Source organism: Xenopus laevis, chromosome 6S (genome assembly GCF_017654675.1).
Source record: "Xenopus laevis strain J_2021 chromosome 6S, Xenopus_laevis_v10.1, whole genome shotgun sequence".
Taxonomy (NCBI): Eukaryota; Metazoa; Chordata; class Amphibia; order Anura; family Pipidae; genus Xenopus; species Xenopus laevis.
The window spans coordinates 36,797,270-36,814,838 of record NC_054382.1 but is presented as its reverse complement, the minus strand read 5'-3'; the positions used below and the strand labels follow the sequence as shown (position 1 = coordinate 36,814,838).

Here is a 17,569-nt window from a genome sequence, read left to right as displayed (position 1 = left end):
GGAAAGTTAGAGTATTCCTTTTTTGGTTGTGGAATTTACAGTGAATTCAGGAATCATGGTTGCCTTAGCATCTGTGTAGAAATTTTGTATTCTAAAAGAAAGCAAAGCCTGAAAATGAAAATGCGTCTGACAATCTAATGGTCTAAAGCAGGGGTCCCCAACCTTTTTCACTCGTGAGCAACATTCAGATGTAAAAAGAGTTGGGGAGCAACACACAAGCATGAAAAATCTTCCTGGGTGGTGCCAAATAAGGGATGTGATTGGCTATTACTAGCCCCTATGTGGACTGGCAGCCTATTGGAGGCTCTGTTTGGCAGTGCATCTGGTTTTTATGCAACCAAATCTTGTCTCCAAGCCTGGAATTCAAAAAAAAGCACCTGCTTTGAGGCCACTGGGAGCAACATCCAAGAGGTTGGGGAGCAACATGTTGCTCACGAGCTACTGGTTGGGGATCACTGGTCTAAAGTGAGCAGGTCCTTCAGATTCCTATAGACATACTGTAGGGCTGTTAAACTGCCTCAGGTTGTACAAGGCTGTAGGCCAATCTGACACTTGAGGGGTTGGAACATATCGCATGATGGCAGAACAGATGTGTTGACCCATCCCATGTGATAAAACAAAGTCTTAGACAAGCCCCAAGGCATCATAATAAAAGATGGCAAAAGTTAGTGCATCAAAGTTGAAGATTGTTGGCAATTTTTGCAATCTGGGCAAATGAGAATTTACTTGTCCTCAAAATGTTAGTACGTGTGAGGCCAAAATATTAAGAGTTATATTAAGGGGGTTGTTTATCAAAATCCAAAAAATTCTCTCACTATTTTATGAAAACTACTCAGAACCAAATCGCATGGAGTTTCAACCCTGTTTATCAATACATGTTCACAGTTTTTTCTTGTGCGGAAAAAGTCACGATAAAATTGTAAAAAAGTACAATCTTTTCTTTGATTTTGCGCTCAAAACATTAGATTGTTTTGTAAAATTGCCCGAAACCCAGCACAACTCAGAAAATCTTCCAATTGTTAATAGGACATCTGCCATAGACTTTTACATGTTCTTTGCAGGTCTGAGTTGGAGAACTTTTTTCATCTGACTTTTAACACCATCGCACTTTAACAAATCCTTTAAAATTTTTGTTTTTATTTGTTTCTCAGAAAAAATGGTATTTTATCTAGTCCGACTTGAACAATTTAGAGCTTAATAAGTAACTCCCTAAGTGTGTATATGGGAAATATTATTATTACTTATGTTGCCTTATATTATCACACATCAAAAAGTATATATTATAATAAATAATGTGCCACCTGTTGTAAAACATGAAGGTATTAAAAGTCACTTCGTATCTCCGTGACCTGGTCAAGGAAATCCTTGGTTCCTTGGTGACTTGCAATATTCTTATAAGGAGTAAGTTAGGGGTGCTATATTAGGAGGCACTGTGCTATTGCAGATTTATGCAGGACAACAATAATGTATAGTCTGATAAGGATAGCAAATGCCACGTTTGTACCACAGTACATTTACTAACCCCCAAATGTAATAAAAGGCCCTAAGTTTGCCCAGGAGCAGTAACCCATAGCAACCAATAAGATGTTTGCTTTTAAACAGGTGACAAGTAAATTCTACCTGCTGATTGGTTACTATGGGCTACTGCACCTAGGCAAACTTAGTGCCTTTTATTCCATAACGCCTTAAGTCTTTTTATAAATGGAAATGATTGCTAGGACATCTGGCAGATAGAATGAAGCCAATATAAGAATGTCACATGTTGTGCTAATCAGATATGGCTGTATGCTAAAAAGTGACACGGATGTCTGCTGGATCAGACCAAACCAAACTACCTACAAACACACCAGTAAGTGAGGCAAGCCTTCCTATCTACAAAGTTACACACGTAGTCTCAGCCAAACAGGAGCTTGGTAGCATCTCATACAGTATGTAAAGATACTCCTTCCAAAAGAAACTTGAAAACAGGTTAAAGCGTTTGTTCACCTTCAAAACACTTTTTTTCAGTTGTTTTTAGATTGTTCCCCAGGCATAATTACTTATTTCGATTACTTTCCATTATTTATTTATTTTTACTGTTTTTACAAAATCTAAGTTTAAAGTTGAATGTTCGTGTCTCTGGTGTTTGAGTCTGGCAGCTCAGTAATTCTAATGCAGACTCTGAACTGTTACAATTTTGCAACATTTCACCCTTCCCTTGTGATGTTCTTTTGGCCTTTCTTCCAAGTAAATTGGGAACTCAGGCTAAAATATATTCTTGCATTACATAGAAATTTGCAGTGAAGGGCAAACGCTAAGATTCTGGGAGATTTAGTTGCCCGGCGACAAATCGCCTCTTCTTCTGATGAAAAGCCTTCCCGTTGGCTAGAATCTAAATAACCGGCAGGATGGCACTTGGAGCGCTTCATTTTCCGAAGTCACCCGAAGTTGCCTCAAAACATCCTAATCTCGCCCATGAAAATGTAGAATGTTTTGTACATGAGAAGCTGTGTGTCTATGAAATGATGAAAGGATTTGTGTTCACAAGAAGAATGAGCTGGAAACAGATTGAATCAAATAAGGCTGGTGGGATTGTTAACTAGGAAAATGTCTATGCCATTCTCTTACTAATAAGATATAATCACTGTTCTTCATCTCAGATACGCATGGAAATAACTGAATTGTAAGGACATTCTCTAAAGCAAACCATGCTACCATTAGTGCTTAAAAGTCCTACTACGCATATACAGTAGAACCCCCATTTTACATCCCCTGGTTTTAAGTTTTCCCTAATTTTACATTGTTGTTTTGTGGTCCTACCTATATAATACATTTCCCTGATTTTACATTTTCCTGGATTTTCCTGGATTTTACACCATTTTACACCGTAAAATGGGGCTTCTACTGTAGTTATTATTGATGTTTTCCGCAAATATAGCATCAAAACACCCAAACTTGCTCCCAATGGGGGACCATTTTGAGCATGGGGATGCCATATTTTATGCGGCAAAATGCTCAGTATTGGCTCAAGACAAAGGAATTGGGAGACAACAAACAAGCAACACGCAAATGATATGTAGCTTGTTTTCAGCCTGTGCATTGGAGACATATGGATCTGTCTATGTAGGATTATACAATGCATGTCATAGATAAACTATTACTAGTTCCTTCACTAGTTCCAGGATCCTCATACCTGGTCTCATTAGAAGTATAAGGAAATTTATCTAATGTAAATATGGCCATCACGAGTGGGTAGCTCTGAGGAAGTGTCAGTTAGTTTAGACACGAAATGCGTAAGCTTGTTTGCAAAATAATTGCCACAATGTCACAATGTGCGCTAAAATAAAGTCACTAAAGTGGATGACGGTCCCTATGAAACTTCTCTGGTGATCGCAATTCAAAGAGTCTATTTGGATTTTGCGGAGTTGCAAACTTAGTGTAATCCTGTGATTGCAGCTTCTGGGGAAGAGATACGTAACTGTGCCATACAGTTTGGTGAGCTCTATCCCTTCTCCTTTAATGACCACCACAAGTAGCAGCAATTAATACACTCCTTGGGTGGGGGTGGAATTGTACTTCACACTAAGGGGCACATTTACTAAGCTCAAATGAAGTATTCAAAGTAAAAAAACGTTGAATTTCGAAGGAAAATCCTTCGATCAATGGATTAAAATCCTTCGAATCGTTTGATTCAAAGGATTTAATCGTTCGATCGAATGATTTTTCCTTCGATCGTTCGATCGAAGTATTTGCGGTAAGTCCTTTGACTTCGATATTTGAAGCCGAAGGATTTTACTTCTATGGTCGAATATCGAGGGTTAATTAACCCTCGATATTCGACCCTTAGTAAATGTGCCCCCAAACATTTTAAGTGGGGGAGTGAGAGAGATGTTGGATTTGATTGATTTTTAGATATTGCAAATTCATATCTTACTGCCAAAGGCACTATAAAGTGAACATAAATGTTTTTTAATTAAATTTTTAGTATATTGTCAAAAATATATACATTTTGACATACGAATTCTGTGCAATTATTATTATATCATTGCTGAAAGGTAATGTAACATGGAGAGTCAAGCTCTGTGTCTCGCTACATTGAATGTATTGATTGCAACAGCAACAGATTTCACTCAGAGTCGCAAATTCACTAAGATGCGAAGGTGCGCCAGGCGCAACTTCGCCGCACTTCGCCACACTTTGCCAGGCGTAGTTTCGCCAGGGCTCCGCAAATTCACTAAAATCGAAGTTGCACACAGGGGTAGCGTATGGTTGCGAAGTTGCGCTAGCATTGATTCGCTATATAAAGCGAAGTTGCGCTAGCGAAGGCTAATTTGCATACGGCGCGAAATTCAAATTTCAATGGAGGAACACGTATATGCACTACAAATGCCTAGAAAACCTTCAAATTAGCAAATAAAAATTTTATTTTGCCCTACACATGTGCCCACTGTCTAGGTAAGTTGCCATGAGTCAGGAAATGTAGGGGGGAGGAAGGGGAGCCCCAAAAAATTTTCGATCTTTTTCAGCCTATCAGCCATCATGCAGAGAACACGCCAGCGTTTTTTGGGACTTAGAAAAAATTTTGACTTTTTTTTTAAACAATCCCTATCTACTCTATTGCGCTTCGCCAGGTCTGAGGTGGCGAAGGAAGTCTAGCGTAAAAGGTAGCGTTCCCTACACTGCGCAAGTTAGTGAATTTGCGTAGTTTCGTCGCTAGCGAAGATTCGCCTGGTGTAAGGTTGCGAAGTAACACTAGCGAAACTACGCCAGCGTTCGTTAGTGAATTTGCGCAGTAGCGAAAATGCCAAACGCTAGCGAATTAACGCTAGCGTTCGGCGCTTCGCGCCTTAGTGAATTTGCCCCAGAGAGTCTTGTCTGTGCTTTAATACGATTCTTAGATTGGGACATCATTTACATATCCCCGCTCCATCTGTAGTGCTGGAACCATAATAAGAAGGCCACAACAGGGCATCCATAATTATATTGAACAAAAACCCTAAAAAATTAGGTCTTTCTGTTTGCTGAATCCATGCTAAGCATCAATTTTTATACATATGTAGGGACCCCTACTGGGTAATCTGCCCTGCAGCTTTAAGGCCCCCACCTTTTTCTTAGAGTGATCTGCCAGGAGAGAATGACACTCCCCTGCTACACTGCTATATAGTGTGTGTAGGGAGTGGCCACTTCCTCTTTGGCCTGTGGATGCTGATCCAGCTGGGTGTGCTCAGGGGAGCCTGGTTACAGCAAGGCCCAGAAAGGCCCATGTGCTTTGGAGAAGAAGTCGGGGACCAGGTAACCCCGTTAATGAGGAATAGTTGCACTAGGGCAGACTTGTTATAGTCTCTCTAGGAGAGAAAGGCAGAGAGGTGAGAGAGAAAGAGCAGCTGAAGCTCCAACAAGGATTTGCAGTAAGGGAGTCGCTTCCCTGAGGCTCTGTGTGTTGCCTCCAGTCAGGGACCTCAGTGAAGAGGGACTGTAGGGTACAAGCTGCTTTCCTGACAACTTCCAGGAGGGAATGTGTGTAATACTGCAAATGCCTAATGGAGACCTTTCCTCTGTGAGAAATGCCTAATGCCTGCAGCTCTGTGTGAGAAATGTGCTATTGCCTCAGCTCCTGCGTGAGTACTAAACCTGTGGTCACTTGCCTCGTGCATAGTTAAATAAACCGTTTTCTGTTTTACTGCAAGAACCTCCTGGCGCCCATCTTTTGTTGTATGCACAGTAGCCTGGGGGATGTAGTTGCACTACACCATAGAGGGAACACTTCCACATGGCGAAGGCCCTGACCCTGTTGTGTAAGTCGCAGTGTAACCCATGCTTCTACTGCTAGCTGGACAGTTTAACTATTTGTGTGCTATGCAGCCCAAATAGGTGTTACACATCTTTAAAAGGAAAGGAAAGAGGGTAACCCTTTAACTACCACCGACTGTAGAATCTTTAGTGCTAGCATAACTGTACCATTGTGCTGACGCCATAGATTTACCGGTTCCAGATTGCATGTTGGTAAATGCCAAAGTGCAAATTACTGTTAACACAAGGCATGGCTAGAACAAAGGACTCTGGCAAGTAAAGGGTTAAGCCACACTGTGATGCACTTGTTATCCTACTTGTTTATTTTGTGCACACCCCATTCCTTATAATAGCCAGTGGCTGCCTCCATTCTTTCCCATTGAGCTCTTGCCAACTGAATACCCAAGCAAGATTGCATAAAGAACATATGCTAAATTGCACTTCTTTCAATGTTCATCAATTACAAGACCGCAGTATGTAAAAAAAAAAAGCTTTCAAATTAACATCTACTTGTCTTCAAGATAATAAATCCTCCCCTTGTTGTAGAAGGGAAGTTTGGAACAGTTTCAGAAGAGCCGTTTTTTCCCCCCTACACCATACATCACGATTTATCCGGGAAGATTAACTTTCATGTAGCATCTGTTTCTCAATGCTGTTGATAGGATCTGCAGCTGTGACTGCTGACTTTTTAGATAATGCCATGGCAAAATCTGACAAGCTTCATTATAGGAAAAGCAGGCAAATTATTACATTTACTATAACACTGTCTTTTATAAATCTGTACCTGGAAGATAATTGTAGTCTTGTACTTGATAACTTGACACTGTGCAATATGAAATGTTATTAAATAATGCGTTTAAAGTACAAGTAGCCTAAGTCATTTTTCTTAAGGGAGATAATACCTGTAGGGACACATGGTGCTAGCTATTTCCAGAGTTTTAATGGATATGATCATATCCCCATAGCTCAGGGACAATGTTCTTGCTTTTGGCTCTGCATCCTTTTCATATGAAATATGTTAGGGACAAAATGAAAAGATTTACATTAAAGGAGTCATATAGGATTGGTGAAAACTCACCTAATATTGTAAGTAGTGATGGGTGAATTTGTCCCGTTTCGCTTCACCACAAATTTCGCAAATTTCCATCGAAATTCGCAAAATAGGCGAAAAATTTATGAAACTGGCATCCCATTAAAGTCAATGGGCGTCGCTTAATAATTCAGTTTCCTATTTGGTCTGTATAAATGCTGATTGGTTCCTATCCTGCAGTGCAGTGTACACAGACAGATGATTCAGCAGGGAGGACATGGAACAGATGGGTGGGGCCCAGAGCCCCAGTCCCAATCTGCCAGGAAACCACCCCCCCTCCGTGTATGCCGGTGCGACCGGGGTCCGGGAGGTAAGGGGGAAGTGCAAGGAGCGGGTCTGGGCCAGAGGGGCCCAAAAGAGCCAGGGCCCACCAGGTTTTTTCCCAGTGTCCCGCTGGCCCAGTCCAACCCTGGGTGGGGCTAATAAAGTTTTGGGGGTATTATTCAATAAATCAGCCTGAAACACATTAGAAAGCATATTCCTTCTATATTTAAAAGAGTATAATGCACTGGCAGATTATTGTTTTTACTCACTTTAAAGGGAATTGCTGATGGTACACAAGCACCATTATTCCCCAAACAACCAGACAGGAGCAATTTCTACTAATTAACCTCCTTGCTTTTCGCACAGAATGCAGTCTTTGGGTGTCTTTCCTAAGAAAAAAGTGAAGAATAGCTTTGTGTAATATTTCCCTAAATCGGTGGTCCAGATTAGTGAATGTGGTGTCCCAGACCAAAGCTCTGTTAGGGTAAAATTTGGGGTGAATATCTTTTAGTCTTCTAGTTACTCCTGGAATAGTCATTTAAATGTTACTTATACCCCACATATTCATGGAACTGAAGCAAACAGCAAAGATGTGATACACTGGTAACTTTAAAAGAATAAAGGATACTAATAGGAAGTCATTACAAAAAATAAACTGACCAAGGATTTTACCAGTTTAGGAAAACAAGGGATGTTTTCTATAGTTGTTCACAAAGATGAGACCACTGGAACATTGTATTATCATAGTCCATCTATAGATATTATTAGCAATATCATTCACCCTTCACCTGAAGTGCTTGTTTACTTCTATTATACTGCTGCCTTCACTTTCCTGTGACTAATCTCTCTGACTGAGTAACCCACAAAAAAGTTAGCTTAAGCAGAGCAAAGAAAACCACTAAAGCAGCTGGAACACCTGATGTAACAGAAACTAACATAGCAAAATTGAAACTCTAAATGTAAAAGAACTAGGGAATAAACTTTTTTCTGTATCTTTTACCATCTGCTAGTTTCTGTTATCTTGGTTTATTTCATTTATTTATTGGCATTCCAGAGTAATTGAGTCATTTTATTATGTTGTGTATAACACAAGGTCATGTGTATGAAGAGTAACTGGTTGAGGGCAATACATCTTTGTATTTTAAAGGGAAGTTTTGATTTTTAAATATGAGTCTTGAGGTGCGGTTAAAGGAAACACATTGCAGCTCTGCAGAGAACCAGCCCTGCAAGCAAATGTTCTATGGAGGCAGTGGCGATGTACATTATAGTGAATTGATGCATATTGGGGAGAAAAAGAGGGTTACAACTTTTTGTTGTTGTGGACTATTTAGGTCTAGCTATAAGAGGAGGGGAGAAAATAAAAGCAGGTGGTCTGAAATTGAAGCCAGCAACTTCTTACTTCTTTTCCTACTGTGCTCATGCAACACACACTATCATCAAAGGTTGAACTTATGTTCATGTGTATAGTTCATTAAGTAAGTACTCACCAGATTTCTTTCTGTTGTCAAAATGCACCAATAGGAATAACTGATCATCCGAGGGAACAATACTTCTATTTTTTCCCATAACTGTTTCACATTCTCAGCAGACATAAAAAACATACCAGCACATATTTACTGCACAAAAAGTATATTTGTGCTCAATCACAAAAAAAAGAGATTAAACAGGCCAATAAAACACAAACTTAAAAAAATCCCAAACCTTTATTTATTTCTGAAAACCAGATGTCAGTTGCTAAAAGAGAAATAAGATAAGCCATAAAGGCTTTCATTGAGCAGAGAAGTTAATGGCTGTAGAAAACAGGCAATAAACATATCTGGCAGTGGCATAAGTAAAAGTACAAAATGTTGTTCAAGGCCCCATCACTGCTAGTTTCTGTAATGACCACGTTGTCTGGAACCTTGATTGGTGATTGTACCTTGTGGACGCACAGGAATACCCTGTGGGTTCCGGTGTTCACCGACGCCCTTTTGGGGCCCGAGCTTTTTGTTGCGGAATCCAACAAGGAAGTGCAGAGCAATAATCGTGAGCAAGGTACCAGCAAGGAAGAAGATGTAGTCAAAGTCGGGCAAACTTTCAAGGTAGGTGGCAGGAAATGAAGGAAATCTCCCGGCACGTCTTACAGTTTCTCTATCCACCCCTCCTATCTGCTCATACCCCCAGATATGTGATTTAAAAAAAATAATACAAATTCTCCAATTACCATTTTGATTGGCTGGTTTCTAATTCTTTAAACATCACATTATAATGGAGACAATAAATGAAGATGTACTCCCCCATCTGTTCACCTGCACTTCTGCATTTAATGGCATATTTGGTGTTACTTTATGGAGTCTTCATTGTCCAATCCATTGGGGCAGATTGACTAAAGAGTGAAGTGGCCATCGCTAGTGAAATTTCGCCAGAAATCCCATCCACAGGGACATCGCCAATTTACTAACAGTCATAGAGGACAATTCACTAGCAAAAGAGTACAACTTTGCTACCTTTCACCTCCCTCGGATTTTAGTGAATTTGAGCAGCCCTGGAGAAACTACGCCTGGCAAAGTGCTGCAAAGCCGTCACTAGGGGAATTGCGGTCAATAGTGAATTTGCCCCATAGTCTCTAATCATGTCCCTTATTTCCAGGAATTGGTTTTGACTTTCATTCTATGACAATTTTTGTCTTACAAATGTGACTTAAAAGTGCCTATTTACACAGAGGTGTTCCTATGACTTAAATACTATTAAATGTCTGTCTACTTTGAGTCTATAGCATATATTTATTGAAAAGTACAAATGTTACAATTATGAATAATTAATTTGCCATCTTTGGTAGTTATAGCATATCACGCTCTCTTTTAGCTCTCATGTGGGGCATGGGTGCAGTTAGAATCTATCCGTAGACATTATATTTAAATACTGGCAACTATGGCAAAATAAATTGAAGTAGGAGTGATTCTAGTAAACACTGCCAAATTGTAGCATGCTATGCATAAAATATTACCAATATGGTTATGTACAGCTGATGTGTGGCACTATGGGTGTGCCAGAATGACTGTAATCATTTTACTTTTTTGTACTAAACCTAAGTGGTGCATGGTGCTATGTGCTACACCTAGGGCCATCCCATTGTACAATATCTAATATTTATAATGTCAAATGTCATATTAAGGCTGTATTACACCTTTATAGTGGCTTTGCATCTGTTTTTGTCTCAATTCGTCAATTATGTGACAAATTTATGCTAAAAAGAAAAGATAAACATTGGAACAAAAGTGCATCTCCCTCAAAGGGCAAGTAGGGCTTTGGAAAGATATTAGAATGGATTTTATATATTTAAGGAACAATCATTTGCAAATACCAATAAATTTCACAGATTGCACCTCCAGCTGTCAGAACAGTGTGGGAGGTGCAAGATAAGATTTTATAGGGAATCTAGACAGAATGGAAAAAAATAACTTTTAAGTTCCTTCTGAATAATTTATTGTAATTAAAAAGGTTTTTGTCGTTAAAATTCATTCACACATTAGGCTTAAAAAACTGCCAACATGAGGCTGAGCTTGAATACACACAGAAAGCAAAGGCTTTTTATTTTATTTTTTTTGCTTTTTTCCCCTCAATGTGTGGGTTTTTGTTTGTTTTTGTTATTTTAATTAAAATAAAAGCACATTACAAGGTGTGAATTATTTGCCAATTTTTATAGACATAATTTCAGTAATTAACATAGCAAATGGATAAGCATTTTGACAATTTGCCTCTCAGAATCAGAATACCTAATATAGAAAAGCTCACTTCTCTAAACAATAGCTGTTTGAACCTCTTTCTAAATGTCTGGTCTCACAAAGAGGGACCTGCGGTGGAGGAGCAGATAAGAGCAGCTCTGCCAGAGAGTTAACCCAGCCCGGTTGCTAGCCTGTTCTAGTTGCATAGCGCAGTAGGGAACGATTGGATGAAAGCTTTTCACAAACCTCATTGTTAGAAAGACTATTATTACCTTTTGTGTTTACGTTCAATGTCTGCTGCCAAGCACAATGCTTCTTATTACCCATCTAGGAGTGTTTTTAATTATAAACTGTATCATGTAGACGATGTGAGCAATTAAAAAGGAGGAATATTTTGGAAATGCCACTGTTTCAAGATAACCATATTTTATTAAAGGACTTGTATAACTTTTCTATGAAAAATAAATCGAATTCAGCTCTGCTGGACTCGTCTAGCTGATTGAAATGAGGGGCATTGCCATGCCTAGGAGATAATCACTCTTAAAGTTATTCATTTTCAGTGTCTAACCTGCAGTACGAAGCAGACTTGCTGTGCATTTCTATTGCCGTCCCTATTAAAAAAAATTAAACATTCTTTGGCAAATCTGGTAGAAATGTGGTACTGGTACTACTGCAATGTGTTGCCAATGTATTGCACAGGGGGTTGACTGGGGCTGGCAAGGCTGGTTGGAGGAATTCCTGACTTAGGTGGGGGACCCTGAGGTAGGCAGGGGGGACGGGCAGTCACCCAATTCCAACACTGTCTCCATATGGCCCAACGGGAGCATGGACCCGGTAGTTACGCCACTGACTGCATTCAGCAACACTATTTTCATGGACAAGTCTTAGGTATGTGATTTATGTGGAGTTCTGAGAAACAGAATGCCCAAGAACACTGGGAATTACTGTTGATTGCATCTTATAAATGGGATCAATATGAATATGGTACTTGGGTGTAGTTAATGTTCAATTAAACATTTTTTTTGCCCTAGTTTTGATCCCCATTGATTATTATGGCAATAGTTCTGATGCAATTGGAAGTTTTCTAAATTTTCCAGAGTATTTGCGCACTAAATGTTGAAGAGACAAAACACCATGTCCTCCACAAGCCTTAGATTTGTCGTCGAAGTCCATTGTTGACTCATGGTTAGTTCTGGACTCTAAGCAGATGAGTAATGGACTACACTACAATTGCACATTATGCCAATAAGGAGACATTTTAATGACCAACACTTCAACATTGTAAAATGTAATATTTTAATAGAGTTATATGAAAGTATATAGATCATTGCTATTTTTTGAGGTGAGGAAGGTATGTACAAGTAAGCAACTTAGACCGCTGTCTCTATGTTGTAGAGACCAACCTCATAATGCAAATTACTCTGTATGGCCAAAAAGTTTCTGGAGACATTTTTAACCAGGAGTATCTTGGCGCTCTGTTTAAATGTAATTATATGTCCTCAGAACATTGAGTTCTGTACAGAATGGTTCTGCCACTCATGGACTAATGTTCTGTTTTGGTCTGCCGAGAACTCTGACATCACCCGAACTGAACACCTGTGATTTGAAATACTACCCTGAGTGAGAGCCAGTCCTCATCCCCAGCATCAGTTTCCAACTTTACTCTGGATTCTAAACGGAGTTTAGTGTTCCAAAATCTAGTGGGAAGCCTTCCTAGAGGAGTAGAGGCATCAAATGGAGGACCGGCTTCATAATAATGCCTTTGTTTTAGGAATGAGATGTTGCAAAGCCAGATGTCCAGATACTATTGGCCATATAATGGCATATTCATGGCAACAATTAATCTAAAGGTGGTGATACACAACAAAAGCTGCCCTTTTGGTCCATTAAGACTGGGATGGCAACCCATGTATGGGGCCCACAGATGGAACTGTCCAACAGATATCTAGCTGAAAATCGGATCAGTCTAATTTGGCCTGGCATGTGGGGTAGCCAAACTATATCTAGATCTGCCCATTTGGTAATCTCACCAAATGAGCAGATCTGGCTATGTATGGCCACCTTAAAACAAGGGACTCCAATATATATACTTTGGGTCATGTTTATGTACCATTATATACCATAAAATAAAAGGTATTCAGGGCTAAACTAAACTAATTTCTCTAGTAATGAGTATATAAATCATTTAATCGGCTAGTATAACTGTGCAACATAACATGTTTCTACGTTGTAATAATAATGATCTATAACCCTTGTCAGTCTGTTTTGTTTTGTGTGGGGCTTAAGTTGTTTTGAGGGTTAAATGCAAATTTACCAGTATGGAAAAATATGATAGCCTTCTAATCAGATTTACAATATATGAGCAGTCATCGAATGTATATTTTAGCTTCTTCCAGGCTTGTCTTTCTTTCTCATTTACTTAACTGAGCTGTGTATTTACATATGTTTCCTCCTCATTTATAGACACAGCTAAAGATTTTCCACCAAGGGACCGACTTTAAATGAATATTCACACTGCTGAAAGAACTTGCTGCTGGCTATTTTTGTTTCGGAATTTGTCATTGCCTGCCATTACTGACAGTTACAGCAGAGAAAGACAAACATTTTAACCCTAGAGGTCCCATTTACATATTCTGAAGCAAAAGATTAACGATAATGTTGTTGCTGACCTTGGTAACCAAAAAAAAAACCACCTTGGCAATGAAGCTACACTTGTTATTGTTCATTATTGCTTATCTTTATCTTCTAGCCGTCGCCTATTCATCTTCAGTTGTGACTAGTCAGTAACCAGACAGCAGTTCAGATTTTAACCCTAAAACCCGGTTGGATTGGGCGAGTGGGAAACAGTGAAGAAATCTGGTTGGCCTCGAATCTCATGGGCCACACTGACCCAAGGCCACTCCTCTGGACTCTGAAAACCCTTACCCAGGGCCGGATTTACACAGCGGACGCCCCTAGGCCCACTGCCATTTGTCGCCCCTGTCCCCCCCCCCTTTATTCATGCAAATTTTCATGGAGATTATATCTTCTGTGCATCCCCAGTGTTTTTGAACCAATGTGGGTGTGGTTGGGCAGCATGCCGTCCCCCTAAAATCCTGCTGCCCTAGGCCCGGGCCTAGGTGGCCTTCCCACAAATCCGGGCCTGCCCTTACCCCATCTCTTCCCCAATGACAGAGATGGAGGAAGTAGGCAAAAGAGATGCATTGGCAGGTGTGGTCAGGGGACACATCATGTCAGGTGGGGTCTGTGTGGATTTTGGAAGGGAGGCCTGTAGATGTTGTGAGGAGGGCTCTTAAATTTGTGGCCCAGCAGGACCCGGACACCCCAGTCTGACCCTGTCTGAGATCTACAGACCATTCTTTAAGATGAGCGTTACCTTCCTTGTCTTATCTTTTATAAAAAAAAATAGTGTTCCTCCGTTTCCTACTCTACATTACTTTTTATCAGCCCTGCAAGAAACACTTTTGATTTATGCACCACTGGTGTCTCAATGCTTGTAGAATAAATGTGACCAGGTGAGGTATACAGGAGGTATTAGTTAGCTGCACTGGTCAAATAATGTTCCTTTGTTAGAAGATATGTTTTAGAACTTTGTTGATCATTACATTAAAGATTGGAGACACAATGAACATTGAGTTCATTTCGTTTTGTTTGTAGAACATATTGAGACAACGGCAAGGGAAGCGTTGTTGGAATGCTGGGCATCTGGTGTTAGAATATGTTTAATGACAAATCTAACCATGAGTTGTTTAGAGGTTATCTGAATGATGGTGCCTTCAAGTTTTCTATGTTATGATCAAAGCCTGAACAGCACAAGTGATGTATACTGAACCTGCCTAGAGCTTTATTGCTGTTTCTCTATATTGTGCTTTGTGAAATTTTCTTATAAGGCCGGTGACAGGTAATTAGACAGAATTTTAATAATACGACTAGTCTGTTGCCTTAAGAAAGAATAAACTAAAAGGTAATGTGCATATTGCTTTTCTTACTTACATTGCAACCCTTGTGGCAAGGTTCCAACTAATGAATTATTAAATAGAAAAACTCCTTGGATCATCGAAGCCACAAAAAAGAAAGATGGCATTTCTGACGTCTGCCTTTGAATCGTGTTCATTTGCTGTGCAAAAAAACAAAGCCACAGAGATTGTCATTAATTGTGCAAAATCAGGAAAAGCAGCATGAAATTTTAAAGACTTTTCCTTTTGAGGAAAGCTTAATTCTTATAACCTGAATATCTTAGAGCAAAGAAATTGGTATTATTATGTTTCCATGCCTTTGTACTGCTAACCAAATCACAACAATACCTTTAGTTTTATGCCGTGTTTCAATAAAATAAGTTCTTATGCTCATTCTTTGTATAACAGGGCTCATTTACTAAATAAATGACACCTTATCTTGTGGAACTTAACATAATATTATATTATTATTTCACCCTTTATACCTCCCTGAACATTTAGGGCTCAAATCCTGTATGTAACTAAATTACAGACCTATTGGTCAAACCCTCCATATTTTCTCCACCATGATTTGCAGGTCCCTAATCCATATTACAGATCTTAAATTAAGATGGATCTCAAAATGTTTCATTGGAACATGGAGGTTCTGTATGTGCAAATAGCCGCACCTCTCACCTTTCCTTTGATGTTCCATTGGAACATGGAAACACTATAATTGGCAGGTAATCATGCAAGCACCGGCATGACAAAAATACTTAGGGGCAAATTCATCAATGGTCGAATTTCGAGGGGTTAAATCCCTCGAAATTCGACTGGGGAATAGAATCGAATAGGCAATTCGGGCGAATTTACGCGCTGGCGAATAGTCGAATTGGCCAGGCGAAAAGGCGCCCGATCGAATATTCGCTCGAAGGATTTTCGTTCGATCGAATGCCTTTTTATTCGATCAAAAACTTGGAAAACAAGTCTATGGGACTTTCCCATAGGCTTTTAAAGCAATTCGGTAGGTTTTAGGTGCCGAAGTAGGCAGTCAAAGTATTTTTAAAAGAGACAGTACTTCGATTATCGAATGGGCGGATATTCGCAGCGTTTTTGCGCTCGATCCAGTACTTCGACTATCGAATGGCGAATAGTCGCAGCGTTTTTGCGCTCGATCTATTCGAATCATTCTACTCAGGCGAATTTACGCCAATACGATAGTCGAGGAGCACAAAAAACCACTCGAAATTCGAAGTTTTTTAATTCGAATCCTTCTCTCGAGCTTGATGAATAGGCCCCTTAGAGTGAACTAAAATTGTATTTTTAAAGGACCACAGTAGATTGCATCATAAGGTTTCCTGTACCCATCAAAACACTAATATATTGAAATATTGTGATGGGTGATGCACGTGTTCTATGAAAAACACAACAAAACTCAGTTGCACAAGGATGTTATCACCACAGAACCTGATTTATTGTGGCAGTAGGTGTCAATGAACTGTCTCTAGTTATGAATGGACCTTGTAGGAAACTGTTGGGCTGCCTTTGGCTTCTAGTGGATGCTGTGAATCAACGAGAATTGATGACAATAGATATTTGAAGTCTTGTCTCATAATTGCTTTATTATCCTTCTGTATTTCTATCCCACCCTCTTCTTTTTTCGTCTTCTACTCCTACTTTCCCCTATTTGCACCATCACCCCCAGACAGCTCTGAATCATGAGTTCATATCACTATACGTTCCCCACATCACTTGTTTCCCATTCACTGAAATAAGAGGCTCTCCAGGTACAGGTAGCTGCCACCTATTAGAAACTAAAAAGCACCAGGGAATGTGGACAAGAATATATGGGATGAGTTTGCCTTTCTAATGTCATTTAAGTACATTTGTATAGTATTTTCTAAAAGTTCCAATGATAATATTTTTGGAAATATTTAAATAGACAGATAAAACCATGACATATACAGGGTAAGGATATGCTTTTTAGTTTATGGTGTTACTGGCCCCTATATACTCATGCAAACAGAAATGGATGTTCCTCCCAGCTGATAATTAATTGTTTCTTTATTGGAAAGCCATTTGTTTCCTGCCCCTAATTCATTGTATCTGCAGAGTTCAAAGTCAGCTATTACAGCATCCTCTATGCAATAAAAATGGTGTGGAATGTGTTTAAATAAATGTTGTGTTTCCTGACTCTAAAAAAGTCAACTTACCCTTATTTCAAAGCACATGTTCTAGCAATCTCAGTTTATAAAATAGGATGCATTAAAGCACTGCAAACATAAATTAGCATTGAGCACAGATGCATTTAGCATGGATAATGTTGTGTGTTACCATTTCCCTATTCAGCTACTTATACATTATCTCTCTTTCCCACAGATGCCCGAACAATATTAAATATTATTGTTTCTTGAATATCTGTTTGACAGGCAATGGTGAGATTAAAGCTGGCCATACTATAAAATCCGCTCATTTGGTGACAGCGCCAAACGAGCGTCTCTTTCCCCGATATTCCCACCAACGCAGGGCTATATTCCAAACGTTCGCCCTAGGGCCAAACAATCGGATTACAATGAAGAGCAATGGGAAGACCCATCAGTAAAGGACCGATATCGGTAGCTTTAATCTGCCCGTGTATGGCCGCCTTTAGTATACATTTATTAGACAAACATATTCTAAAGTTGTTCTAAAGTTAGATGTATGAAGGCAAGAGGTTCTGCCAGCAGTTATTTAATGTGTACCCCATTGTCCACAGAACAGTCCTGATTCTATAAACCAAGGAAATGGAGTATATCAATGTGGCAGCT

The 17,569-nt window shown here is 39.5% G+C and overlaps 1 protein-coding gene across 1 annotated transcript in view; it reads left to right on the top strand.

Annotated features, from left to right (window-relative positions):
• LOC108719945 (raftlin) overlaps nucleotides 1-17,569 on the top strand; it is a 198,711-nt gene that overhangs the window by 38,378 nt on the left and 142,764 nt on the right. The window lies entirely within an intron of this gene.